A 14,421-nucleotide genomic window follows, 5' to 3' on the forward strand; every position below is an offset into this window, starting at 1 on the left:
AGGCGCCATTATGTGCGAGCCAAACAACAACAAAAGGTCGCCTCCCATCGTGGGCCAGGTCCCAGAATGGCGCCAAAAGCGTGGCCCACCCACTGCAACTGTGGTCATGACCCTGGACCTGTCCATCAGTCTGGAAGAGACGCCCCCAGGTGTGCCCGACAGCAAGCAGACAAGGGACCGCCCCAAAAAGGGGAGAGGAAATAAAACTAAGAGACGGGATGTGGTCTGGATCCTTCCAGACGGACCATACCCGGCAGGGAAGATGGAGTTCAGTGAAGCCGGAAGCCCTGCTAGCGGCCTGTCACCACCGGAGGCACCCCTCACCCTGGAGGAGTTAATTGCCAGGCTGTCCCGGGAGGATTCTGAGTTCCTCCGTACCGGGATGGAAGACCTGAGTCGGAGGATGAAGCGGGCCCAGCAAGAGACTATCACAAGCTGGAAGAAGGAGATGGTGGAACGGTTGGCGAGCCGGCAGCAAGCACCGCTGCCAAGCACGGACAGCGCCCCAGCCGTAGCGGATCCGGACCAGCGCCAGGAGGCGGAGTGCAGCGCAAGAACGGCCGTGGGAGCAGGTAAGAGGAGTCTCCCTGTTTCGGGCGCTAGAGCCGCTGACCCGCTCCTGGGCCCTCTGGTGGATCTGCCAACCCCGGGCGCTACTGATACTGGCCCGCTCCTGACACCCCAGCAAGGCCCTCTACCCCCGGCCGTGGCAAGCGAAGACCCATTCTGGACCCTCCTCCCAGGACACGTGTCCCCGGGCGAGCCCGCCCTAAACGTCTTTCCAGCCCCGGAACCGTTACCTCCAGACACCAGCGACACCGGTCCGCTCCTGGGCCTCTTGCAGGAGCCGCCGCCTCCCACACTCAAGTGGATGTGCAAACGGCTTCCATGGGATTGGTCCGCGGAGGTGGAGGACCAGCGGCCCGCACTCCTGCCCACTCCCCAGCCCCCTGCCGACTCCCGTGGCGAGGAAGAGGAGTACGAGTGGGACAACCTCGGGGAAGACCTCATGGGGTTTTCCCAAGAAACCAGGGCAGCAGCAGCCCACAGGAAGGAGCACTGTCGGAGGGAGCTGGAGCAACTTGAGAGAGAGCGGCACATCTGGCGGGTGCGGTGGGAGAAACTAGAGGCCCGCAACATGGAAGAGAAGTCCCGGGCCCGCAGGACCAGCAAAGCAGCTTCCGGTCCCCATACGGAAGGGGTTGTTGTTAAGTTCAACCTGGATGGAAGTTGGGGTTTCATCTGGGACCCGTGTTCCGACACTGCACTCTTCGTCAATCGGAGGGACGTGGAGTCCCACCTTAAAGAAGGTCATCCGGACCGAAACCTATTCCCGGGTGATTATGTAAGCTATACCAGACACCGAGGTGAACGAGGCTGGTATGCCTTAAATGTCCACCGGGTGGGGACAGAGAGCAGCTCCTCACCCTACAGTGCTGAAGACCCGGCTGGGTCAGCCTACAGTGGACAAGAGCTTCCCCGGAGGGAGCACCACTACTGAGCACAGTAGTTGGAACTTTTGTACTGTAAATAGTTGCCCGGAAGGGTATGGAGACACTGCAAGTTTGACGGGTTTTGTGTGCTAATATAGTTACCCGGAAAGGGTACAAAAACTGTCAGGTTATGGACGGTGAATAACCAAAGAACTGATCTTGTAAATAGTTGCACTTCTTAAAGTGCCCCTTATTGGTTTTATAAATATACAACAAATGACCTCAGAACAAAAACCCGTTTGGCGTGGCCGAAGATGTGGTCCAACGCCCGGATCACCTATGCCCTGCAGCCACGCCCAGGGCCTACGTTGAGGGTTTTCGGACGGGTCCCTCGTGTTCGAGTTTGCTAGTTTGCACCTTACTAAAAAAATGGACACCTGGTTGCAGATCTTACTGTGACCGGTTGACAAAAGTTTTACATGGAAAAATGTTTTGATATGACAAATGCTTAATATGAAAAATGTTTATGAGAAAAGTGTTTTATGCGTGACAGATGTGTTTATACAAGTGATAAAAGTTTTATAATGCAGTGATAGAAACGTAACCAGTAACGTTAAAGAAAAAGAGCCTCCCATAAAGGGAAGAAATGTTGTATTTGTGATCTTCTATGAGAATGCATTCAAAAATGTTGCATGTCTTTAATCTACCCTGTCTTTTACTCTGTTCCAGCCTGCGGACGTGCTGTGTTTTACCAGGGGGGGGTGTGGCGCCCCTGAGGGTTCGGTCGCCACAGAGGTACTGCATCTCACCCAGAGGTGTGGTATCTCACCCTCAGGTAAGGAATGAGTACAGCTCAGGACCCTAACACCTGTATTCACTACACCACATTTCAGAGGGCAGAGCGAGATTGCTCCTATGAGAGAGCACAGTCCCTGATCCCTGGCTGAAGTGGGGGGAACCACAGTAAGGGGGAACCATGTAGTGGGTGTGGGTGGAGGACATAGTTCAGGGGAGCACTTCAGTAGCTGTATAAAAAGAGGGAACCATCTTACATCAGTGTTGAGTCAGAGGAGGGAAAGCGACAGGAGCAGAGGCTCTGCACGAGCTCTGCCCCAGAGGGGGGCCTGGAGAGTAAGGCCCAAATCTGAGAAGGAGAGGAGAGGGAGCAGGAAGGCTCCCGGAACTGAAGGGATCCCAGGGGTGCGGGCAGTGCTGGAGGCCACCCGTACGCCCGAATCTACCGGGAGGTGGAGGGATCAGGCCGTGAAAAGGGAACCGGGTCCCTCAGCTAGTGAAAGATTGCAAGTCTTAGCTAGAAACCGGAGGCTTCTGGATTTCATGTCCTGTAGCCACAAGTCCACGCCAGCCTCACCAAGAAGGTAGCCCATAGGACCCAGGGGACGAAACATACGTCGCCCTCCATGGCCCGCGGGTACCGGATTGGAGTCACTAGGTGTGAGGTGCAGAGAAGAGGCCAGAGAAAGGACACAGAAGGGGGTCCTGCTACGTACTCCGGAGCTATCTGGGGGTGGACTGAGCCCCTCACTGAGTACGCACAGCACAACGGGGGAGATTGCTTTGGTACCTGTAATCTGGATTGCACCAACTGTGAGTAAAGACCCTGGGACTGCACTATCTTGTCTCTGTGTTCCTTGCTGCGCCATCACCCACTGCACTACAACGCCCAGCACAACCTGCAATATCCACACTGCCCTGAAGCTAACTCTTCCTGTGGGGAGTAATAACATCCTCGCTGCAATACCACCAGCTTCAGAGGACTGTTCCGCAGCGGCAGCCCCTTTAGCCGCATTCCACAGGTGTCGTAGTCGGACTCTTTAATAAAACCTATACATACAATTCCCCTTGGATTGACCGCCCTGGGTCACGGACCGGGTCACCGCCACTGTGACTACAACCCCCAGCATCTACCGGCCCTGCACCGGGTACCCCACGGCCCAGGGGGCTCGTCAGATTTTACATGCGTTTTTCCTGCCAGGGACAAGCGGAAGTGAAGCGTTTTTGCATGCATTTGCCGCGGTCGCGTGACCCGTCACATAAATAAATGACATCACGGCAGGTCCTATTTAGACCATCGCGAGCTGCCGGCAAGCCAGGACTAGTGTTGAGCCACCCCCGTAGTGTTCGAGTTCGGTTCGGTTCGTCGAACACCCGTGTGTTCGCCGAACTGTTCGTCGAACACCTTCGAACACCGTTAAAACCAATGGCAGGCAAAGAAAAACACATAGAAACACATAGAAAACACCTTCAAAGGTGTCCAAAAGCTGACAAACTGCTCAGAAGACACAACTAACACATGGAAAAGTGACAAGTACATATAGTCATGCGAAAAGAAAAGAGGTGGAGGAGTAAAAGGAGGGGGAGACACAGATATAGGCATGTCATGCCCTTCTAAAATCCAAAAAGTGAGAAGCCGACACGGCCAGTCCGCTCCTGCCCGTGCCACCTCCGTGTCGCCGGGTTTGTGCCAGAGCCGCGGTGAACCCTGACGGCCAGCCCCCCTCTCCCAATACTGGTGCCTGTCCGCTGGTGGGTCGAGCGAGCCCCCCCTGTGGTGGAGGCAGCTCTAAGCTTTTTAATTTAAATTGTCTCTCTAATTTGAATGAATACACTTTAAATCCATTTACAAGGATCTATTGGAGGGCAAGTCTCATGCCAGCAGCCGCGTAATTCCAGCTCCAGTAGCGTCCACTAAAGCTGCTGCAGTTAAAAAGCTTTTATAAGGATCGAGCTTGGCTGTCCACCGCAAGGCATCCTACTGCCAGTCCCAGCCCCTATGCCTTGGGGTGCCTCCTGATGCTCTTCACTGAGTATCCCGTGGTCCCGAAGCATTTCCTTTGAAAAAATTAAGTGTCCAAACTACAGGTGGTGTAGCTTGCTTAACAGCCGGGATAATCCGCTGACTAGCAGACACTGCTACTAGGCACAAAGTATTTCCTGGGCTAGATGCAGTTAAAAATTTGTAATTAGATACTCTCGTTGGATGCTGAGAAAGCATTCCATAGAGTCTCCTGGCACGCCATATATGATTCTCTTAAAAAGCTTGGGTTAGGGGTCTAGGGGACCCTTTTATAGCCAAAATCACGGCCCTGCATCACAATACGTCACCTAGGCTGAAGATAAATGGAACTGTAGCACCCTGAGGGCTCGGTTGCTACAGAGGTATTGCACCTCACCCAGAGGTGTGATATCTCACTCTCAGGTAAGGATGGAGTGTTGATCAGGACCCGACACCTGCATGCATTACACCACATTGCCGTGGGGCAGGGCGACCAATATGCCTCTGAGATGGGCACGACAGTCCCTGTCCCTGGCTGGAGTGGGGGGAGGGAACACTGAGGAAAGGGAACCCTGTAGTGCAGGAGCAGGGAGGAAGCAGTTCCTGGGTGCATTTAGAAGGGAGTATAAAAGGTGGGCACCATCTTAGTTCAGTGCAGAGATGTCTGAGCAGAAGTGGCAGGGAGCAGGGGCTCTGCATGAGCTCTGCTCTGGAGGCGGGCCTAGTAACAGAGGCCCAGGCCTGGAAGAGGGAGAAGGAAGGAAGAGGAGCGGAGAAGGCTCCAGGAACGAGGAATGAAGGGATCCCAGGGGTGCGGACGGGCGAGTCGCCACCGCACGCCAGAATCCACCTGCGTGGAGGGGTCAGGCCAAAGGGGGAGACCGGTCCCCGAAACTAGTGGAGGCAGGAAACGACCCTCAGCTAGAAACCGGAGGCTCTGACATTTTATGTGGCGCAGCCCCTCGCTACACCCGCTAGGAAGGCACCACATAGGGTCAGGGAAACTGGCGCCAAGTTTACCAAGAGGAGGCCCGAGGCAGCCGGACAGAAGAGTTGGTAAGAAAGGCCAGACAAAGGACACACAAAGGGGGTCCTGTGAAGCGCTCCAAAGTTATCTGGGAGTTGTCTGAGCCCCTCACCTGGTGAGCACAGTACGACGTGGGCAGCCGTTACCTGCAGACGTGGTCTGGATAATAAGAACTGTGAGTAAAGGCCCTGGACTGCATCACTGACTCCGTGTCGTTACTGCTGCTGCCCTGCACCATCACCCCCCCATCCTCCGCATACACTGCCCTGAGGCTATACTCCTCCCGTGGGGAGTTATGCTACGCTCTGCTGCACCCACACCAGCCTCAGCGGTCTGCCCTGCAGCGGCAGTTCACTCTGACTGCAATCCACGGGTGGCATAGTCGGACATTTAAACATCAAAACCACATAAATAGTTCCGCCACTGGTTTGACCACCCTGAGCCACGGAACCGGGTCGCCGCCACGAAGACTACAACCACCAGCATCCACCAAAAAGGGTCCGGCTCCGGGTGTCCCAAGGCCCAGGGGGTGCATCAGAACATTTTGTTCACCTTTCACAATCACCAATGGGACAAGGCAGGGATGTCCTCTGTCCCCTCTCTTATACATCCTAGTGACGGAGCACCTGCTCTCATCAATTCGCCATAACCCCAATATTAGGTGGATTGAGGTGGGAGGCACCGAGTACAAGTGCTCTCTATTTGCTGATGATGTCCTAGTATATATCACTCAATCACATATATCCATCCATGCTGTTATGGCTGAAATAGATCACTTTGTTACATGGTCAAATTTTAAAATCAATGCAGCGAAGTCTGAGGCCCTCGATGTCTCCCTCCCCAAATCCATATAGGATTCCATCCAGTCCAACTTTCCCTTTGCCTGGCCCTCACAGGGTATCAAATACTTAGGAATTCCTATTCATAGAGACCTCTCCCATCTATGTTATCTTAATTTTGGGCCCTTTATTGAACAACTCCATACAGACCACGGTTGGCAAGTTAGAACTGTAAGATTCACTACGTGAACCACTGGTGTTTTGTGGAAAAGCACATGTACACTGTGTTCCAAATTATTATGCAAAAAGTGTTTAGGAGTGATAAGGGAAGAATTTGTTTGTTTGTCAGTTAAACTCATTGATGGTGATGTGTGTCAGGGCTCTTTATATCACTGTAAGCAATTGCAGACACCTGTGCTAATTAGTTTGGCAGGTGTGTCCAATGAAAGGCAAGACTACTTAAGAAGGCTGTCTCACATTATTAAGCAGCCTACATTTTCTGCCAAAATGGGAAAGAAAAAGGATGTGTCGGCTGCTGAGAAGCAACAAATTGTGGAGTGTTTAGGTCAAGGCATGACTACAATCAACATTGTGCGATGATCAGGATGAAGTGTCTTGGCAATCAAGAAGTATGTAGCTGATTCACAGTACACATGTGTGCGTGCTGATAAGGGCAAATTGAGGACTCTTTCCTACAGGCAATTACGTCAGGTTAAAAGAGCAGCGGCAAAAAAGCCTTGTCATAGCAGCAGACAAGTTTTTGAAGCTGCTGGTGCCTCCAACGTCCCCCGAACAACAAGATGCAGGGTCCTTCAGAGGTTTGCAGCTGTGCATACGCCATCCTGTCGACCTCCTCTATCCACTTCACACAAGCAGAAACGGCTCCAGTGGGCTAAACATTACATGAAGACTGATTTCAAAACTGTTTTGTTCACGGATGAGTGCCGTGCAGCTCTCGATGGTCCAGATGGATGGAGTGGAGGATGGCTGGTTGATCGACACCCCACGCAAACACGGCTACAGCGCCAACAAGGAGGAGGTGGAGTAATGTTTTGGGCTGGAATCATGGGGAGAGAGATTGTCGGCCCCTTTAGGATCCCTGAAGGCGCTAAAGATGAACTCCATAATGTATGTGGATTTTCTCAAACAGCACTTCCTGCCATGGTTCAAGAAGAAGAACCGTGTATTTCACAGCAAGATCATTTTTTTGCATGATAATGCACCATCTCATGCTGCACATAAAACATCTGCATCTCTGGCTGATATGGGCATAAAAGGGGACAAACTTATGGTGTGACCCCCATGCTCCCCTGACCTCTACCCCATCCAGAACCTCTGGAGCATCATCAAAAGGAGTGTCTATGATGGCGGGAGGCAGTTCACATCTAAGCAACAGCTCTGGGAGGGTATTCTGTCCTCATGCAAAACAATTGAAGCAGAAACCATCCAAAACCTGACAAATTCAATGGACGAGAGAGTTCAGAAGCTCCTTTCGAACAAGGGGTCCTATGTGAAAATGTAACATCACCTAGAATAAAGTTTTGAGTTGAAAACTGTTTGATTTCAGTTTCTAATAACCTGCTAATGCTTATAATTTCAAAAATGACCATTTTTTTGGTCTTTATTAAAATGAAAAGGTTGATAGAAAAGTTTGGGGGATCTAAGAGTGTGGCAACCCAGTAGTCATGATTACTTCGAATTCTGACAATATGAGGGTCATGTTGCAGGTAGTGCAGCAAGAAGGCACTTATGTGTCTTGCGCATCTCGGAGCCCCAAAATTATTTTCCGGGCTAGATGCAGCTAAAAATTATTATTAATTTTAAATCTGGTGGAGCTTAGTATAGATGGCCTAATAGGATCAGTGCTGCACACTGCTACAAAGCCCAAATTATTTTCCAGCCAAGATATAGATAAACATGATTAGTAATTTTAAATCTGGTGGAGCTTATTATAGATGGCCTAATAGAATCAGTGCTGCACACTGCTACAAAGCCCAAATTATTTTCCAGCCAAGATACAGATAAACATGATTAGTAATTTGAAAGCTTAAAACGGTTGGTAGGGTGATTTTAACCAATCATCAAGCTTTTACTCTCCCCAGGATGACACAGGGGTAGAAAAGTCGTTTCGGATCCATGATTTGTTCATCTTTATGAACGTGAGTCTGTCTACATTATCAGTGGAGAGCCGCGTGCGCTTATCTGTCAGCACACCACCAGCAGCGCTGAACACACGTTCAGACAGAACGCTGGCTGCGGGGCATGACAAGATCTCCAAGGCGTAAGTGGCTAGCTCCGGCCATTTATCCAGATTGGAAGCCCAAAAAGAGCAAGGGTCCAGTGACACAGTCATGGCTTCAATGTTTACTTGGAGATACTCCTGTACCATCGTCTCTAGGCGTTGACTATGTGTCAGACTTCTTGTCTCCTGTGGCCTTGCAAAGGATGGGCTAAAAAAGTGGTGAAATGATTCCGCAAAATTGATGTTACCAGCAGATACTGTGGTTCTGTTACGGTTTGAGTGCTGAACACTTGACGGTCCCACGGTTGGCAAGTTGGAACTGTGAGATTCACTACGTGCACCACTGGTGTTTTGTGGAAAAGCACATGTAAGATTCTGCAACAGTCTCTGCTGATACTCCTGCATGCGTGCATCCCTTTCTATGGCAGGAATAATTTCGGCAAATTTACTTTTGTACCGGGGATCTAACAGTGTGGCAACCCAGTAGTCAGGATTATTTCTAATTCTCACAATTCGAGGGTCATGTTGCAGGTAGTGCAGCAAGAAGGCACTCATGTGTGTTGCGCATCCAGGAGCACCAAGTCCCTGTTGTGTTGGTGGCGAGGTAACAATCATGCTTCCTTCCTCTGTCCTCTCCCCCCAACCTCGCACAACAGAAATGTGATCAAGGTCTCCCTCATCTGATGAGTCTTCCATCAGTTCGTCCTCCACTTCTTCCTGGGCTCCTGCACCTTCCTCACTAGTTTGGCTGCTACCATGCGCCCTGGTAAAACCATCTCCCCCACCCTCACATGCCTGCCGCATTGGTGCTGCCGACCGTCTGGACCTTGCAGATGTTAGCCCTTCCGCATACAACTCCTCCTCCTCTACTTCCTCCACCTCCTCTTGTGCCACCACCTGACTCCGAATTCTGTTTAACATGTGCTCCAGCATGTAAATCACCGGAATAGTCATGCTGATAATGGCATCGTCAGCACTAAACATCTTCGTCGCCATTTCAAAACTGTGCAGAAGGGTGCATAGGTCCCTGATCTGAGACCACTCCTCCAGCGTGATTTGCCCCACCTCTGGATCTCGTTGGCCCAGGCTATACGTCAGAACATATTGCACCAGGGCTTGTCAGTGCTGCCACAGTCGCTGCAACATGTGCAGAGTTGAATTCCACCGGGTAGGCACATCGTATTTTAGCAGGCCCAACGACTTCTGTAGAGATGTAAGTCGCTGAGCTGCGGGATGCGAACGGCGGAAGTGAGCACACAGCGACCGTGCCCTCTGCAGAAGGCCATCTAGTCTGGGATAGTGGGCTAAAAATTGCTGGACAACCAGGTTCAACACTTGAGCCATACAAGGCACGTGTGTGACATTGCCCCGGCGAAGGGCCGCACCCAGGTTTGCAGCATTGTCGCACACGGCCTTCCCTGGTTTCAGGTCCAGTGGAGACAACCATTCATGAAATTGGTTCTCCAGAGCTGACCACAACTCCTCAGCTGTGTGACTCACATTTCCCAGACATTTCAAAGTAAAAACCGCCTGATGACGTTGAGCCCTACTGCCAGCATAGTAAGGAGGTGTGCAGGATCCTTTCTGCGCAGTTAGAAAGCTTGTGGCATGACCAGACAGGCTTTGGGTGCAGGTGGAAGACCGAGAGGAGGTTGAGGAGGCAGAAGCAGTGGAGTAACTTTGACATAAAGAGGATTGACGCACAACTCGTGGGGACGGCAAGACTTGGACAGCAGCCCCTTGTCCTGCTGTCACCATAGTTACCCAGTGCCCAGTCAGCGACATGTAACGCCCCTGTCCATGCCTACTCGTCCAAGTGTCTGTGGTGAAATGCACCCTGTCACACACAGAGTTTCTCAAAGAAGCGGTGATGTTGTGTGCGACATGCTGGTGGAGCGCAGGCACACCTTTCTTTGAGAAGTAGTGCCGACTGGGCATCTGGTACTGGGGCACTGCGACGGACATAAGGTCTCGAAAATCCTCTGTGTCCACCAGGCGGAAAGGCAGCATTTCTGTAGCCAAGAGCTTGCAGATGGTGAAATTCAACCTCTTAGCTTTCTCATGGCTAGGAGGAAATGGTCTTTTACTTGTCCACATCTGAGGGACCGAGGGCTGGCTATTGTGCTTAGACGGGGTTGATAAGGGTGTCCCCGGCAAACTGCCGGTCTGTGAGGAAGATGCAGGCGGACATGTTAGGTTGCCTTGATCCAAAGGTGGTGCTATCGATGTCGGACAGCGCTCAACACCAGCTGGTGTTACCACCTCCAAAGAAAATGATGACCTGCCAATCACGCTGGCTGTTGCGGGTAAAGAGGTGGCAGGTCTGCGCCCCAAAACAGGTGTGACTGCTGTCCCCCCAGTCACAGAGGATGAAGAGGCCGCGGATGCACAAGATATGGCAGACGGTGGTTGGCCCGGCCGGCTAGGCCGCATTGTAGCACACTGAGCTTCCCACTGCAACTTATGCTTCATGTCCATGTGCCGGTTCATGCATGAAGTACTCAAACTATGTATTTTTTGGCCTCTACTTAGCTTTTGCTGACAAATGTTACAGATAACACGAGTTGGGTCATCTTTATCGATCTGAAAAAATGCCCAGGCTATGCAAGGCTTAGCACCCATGCGACCTGAAGAGCCACCACGACTTGTGGTGAGAGGCAGAGTTGTGTTTGAGGATGCAGTTGTTGACGTGCTTCCAGTACTACGTCTCTGTCCAGGAAGGCGCAACCTGACCTCGTCGTCACTAGCATCTTCCTCCACCTCCTCTGCTGACCTCATCTCTTGGCTGACTGTGGGTTGACAGTAAGTGGGATCTCCAACCTCATCATCATCACCCTGTGCGTTATCACACCCGTCGTCCTCAGAGCCAACCTGTTCCTGCCCTGACAAAAAACTAAAGTTGTCGCTCCAATCAGGTATTTGAGTCTCATCATCGTCTTCCTCATTGTCTCCACCAACAGGAGTTACAGTTTGGGAATGAGGGTCTACATTATGGTCAGAACCTTCTGCGTCTGGTCCTGGATCCGACTCATAAAGATTCTGGGCATCAGTGCAGATCATTTCCTCGTCTGGATTCACAGAAGCGCTGGAGTCGACCTCTGATTCCCAGGCTATAGTATGAGTAAACAGCTCTGCATACTCAACCATCTGTTCTACCTCATACTCAGACGGGCAGCTGGAGATTTGGGAGCTGTGAGGAAGCAAGTGCGATTGGGGTGACACCTTTGAGGACTGGAGTATTTGTGATGTTGAAGTTGATGTGGAGGAGAGCCCACTTAAAGGAGCACTTGATATCCGTTGAAGCACCTGCTGTTTTTGTGCCTCATCTGGAATTTGCAGCGATTGGCGTGGCCGTAAGAAAGGGATCTTATCACATTGTCCGCTAAAAGAAGTAGACATTTTAGTTTGGCTGGAAGATGGTCTTTCTTCTGCAGATGTTACTGTTGCTTTAACACCTACCCCACGGACACAACCTTTTTTCCCCTTCCCAAAACGCCTATTCCCCTTTCCACCAGCAGCAGGCCTTTTTCCACTCATTTTGGTGGTTAACTAATTCACAACTCTGGAGTTGTTTGCACAAAAAAACAATGGATGGGAACCGAGCAAAGCTGAGTGGCCAAACTGTGGTATTAGGCCAAAACTATTGGCTGGGTTAGATGGAGAAAAAAATTATATTCGATTTGCAACCTGATGGAGGTCAGTATAGATGGACTAATAGAACAAGTCCCACACACAGCTAGAAGCCCAAATATTTTTTCAGAGGTAGATGCAGAAAAAAAATATATTCAGTTTGCAACCTGATGGAGGTCAGTATAGATGGACTAATAGAGAAAGTCCCACACACTGCTAGAAGGCCAAATATTTTTTCAGAGCTAGATGCAGACAAAAAATTATTTTGAATTTGCAACCTGATCAAGGTCAGTATAGGTGGACTAATAGAACAAGTCCCACACACTGCTAGAAGGCCAAATATTTTTTCAGAGCTAGATGCAGAAAAAAATTATATTCAGTTTGCAACCTGATGGAGGTTAGTATAGATGGACTAATAGAACAAGTCCCACACACAGCTAGAAGCCCAAATATTTTTTCAGAGGTAGATGCAGAAAAAAATTATATTCAGTTTGCAACCTGATGGAGGTCTGTATAGATGGATTAATAGAACAAGTCCCACACACAGCTAGAAGCCCAATATTTTTTCAGAGGTAGATGCAGAAAAAAAAATATTTTTAATTTGCAACCTGATGGAGGTCAGTATAGATGGACTAATAGAGAAAGTCCCACACACTGCTAGAAGGCCAAATATTTTTTCAGAGCTAGATGCAGAAAAAAATTATATTCGGTTTGCAACCTGATGGAGGTCAGTATAGATGGACTAATAGAACAAGTCCCACACACAGCTAGAAGCCCAAATATTTTTTCAGAGGTAGATGCAGATAAAAATTATTTTTAATTTGCAACCTGATGGAGGTCAGTATAGATGGACTAATAGAGAAAGTCCCACACACTGCTAGAAGGCCAAATATTTTTTCAGAGCTAGATACAGATAAAAATTATTTTTAATTTGCAACCTGATGGAGGTCAGTATAGATGGACTAATAGAGAAAGTCCCACACACTGCTAGAAGGCCAAATATTTTTTCAGAGCTAGATGCAGATAAAAATTATTTTTAATTTGCAACCTGATGGAGGTCAGTATAGATGGACTAATAGAGAAAGTCCCACACACTGCTAGAAGGCCAAATATTTTTTCAGAGCTAGATGCAGAAAAAAATTATATTCAGTTTGCAACCTGATGGAGGTCAGTATAGATGGACTAATAGAACAAGTCCCACACACAGCTAGAAGCCCAAATATTTTTTCAGAGGTAGATGCAGATAAAAATTATTTTTAATTTGCAACCTGATGGAGGTCAGTATAGATGGACTAATAGAGAAAGTCCCACAAACTACTAGAAGGCCAAATATTTTTTCAGAGCTAGATGCAGAAAAAAATTATATTCAGTTTGCAACCTGATGGAGGTCAGTATAGATGGACTAATAGAACAAGTCCCACACACAGCTAGAAGCCCAAATATTTTTTCAGAGGTAGATGCAGAAAAAATTATTTTTAATTTGCAACCTGATGGAGGTCAGTATAGATGGACTAATAGAGAAAGTCCCACACACTGCTAGAAGGCCAAATATTTTTTCAGATCTAGATGCAGATAAAAATTATTTTTAATTTGCAACCTGATGGAGGTCAGTATAGATGGACTAATAGAGAAAGTCCCACACACTGCTAGAAGGCCAACTATTTTTTCAGAGCTAGATGCAGAAAAAAATTATATTCAGTTTGCAACCTGATGGAGGTCTGTATAGATGGATTAATAGAACAAGTCTCACACACAGCTAGAAGCCCAATATTTTTTCAGAGGTAGATGCAGAAAAAAAATATATTCAGTTTGCAACCTGATGGAGGTCTGTATAGATGGATTAATAGAACAAGTCCCACACACAGCTAGAAGCCCAATATTTTTTCAGAGGTAGATGCAGAAAAAAAATATATTCAGTTTGCAACCTGATGTAGGTCAGTATAGATGGACTAATAGAGAAAGTCCCACACACTGCTAGAAGGCCAAATATTTTTTCAGAGCTAGATGCAGAAAAAAATTATATTCAGTTTGCAACCTGATGGAGGTCAGTATAGATGGACTAATAGAACAAGTCCCACACACAGCTAGAAGCCCAAATATTTTTTCAGAGGTAGATGCAGATAAAAAATATTTTTAATTTGCAACCTGATGGAGGTCAGTATAGATGGACTAATAGAGAAAGTCCCACACACTGCTAGAAGGCCAAATATTTTTTCAGATCTAGATGCAGATAAAAATTATTTTTAATTTGCAACCTGATGGAGGTCAGTATAGATGGACTAATAGAGAAAGTCCCACACACTGCTAGAAGGCCAAATATTTTTTCAGAGCTAGATGCAGATAAAAATTATTTTTAATTTGCAACCTGATGGAGGTCAGTATAGATGGACTAATAGAGAAAGTCCCACACACTGCTAGATAGCCAAATATTTTTTCAGAGCTAGATGCAGAAAAAAATTATATTCAGTTTGCAACCTGATGGAGGTCAGTATAGATGGACTAATAGAACAAGT

This window comes from Phyllobates terribilis, unplaced genomic scaffold (genome assembly GCF_046119375.1).
Source record: "Phyllobates terribilis strain yellow unplaced genomic scaffold, ASM4611937v1 Scaffold_12__6_contigs__length_324123572, whole genome shotgun sequence".
Lineage (NCBI taxonomy): Eukaryota > Metazoa > Chordata > Amphibia > Anura > Dendrobatidae > Phyllobates > Phyllobates terribilis.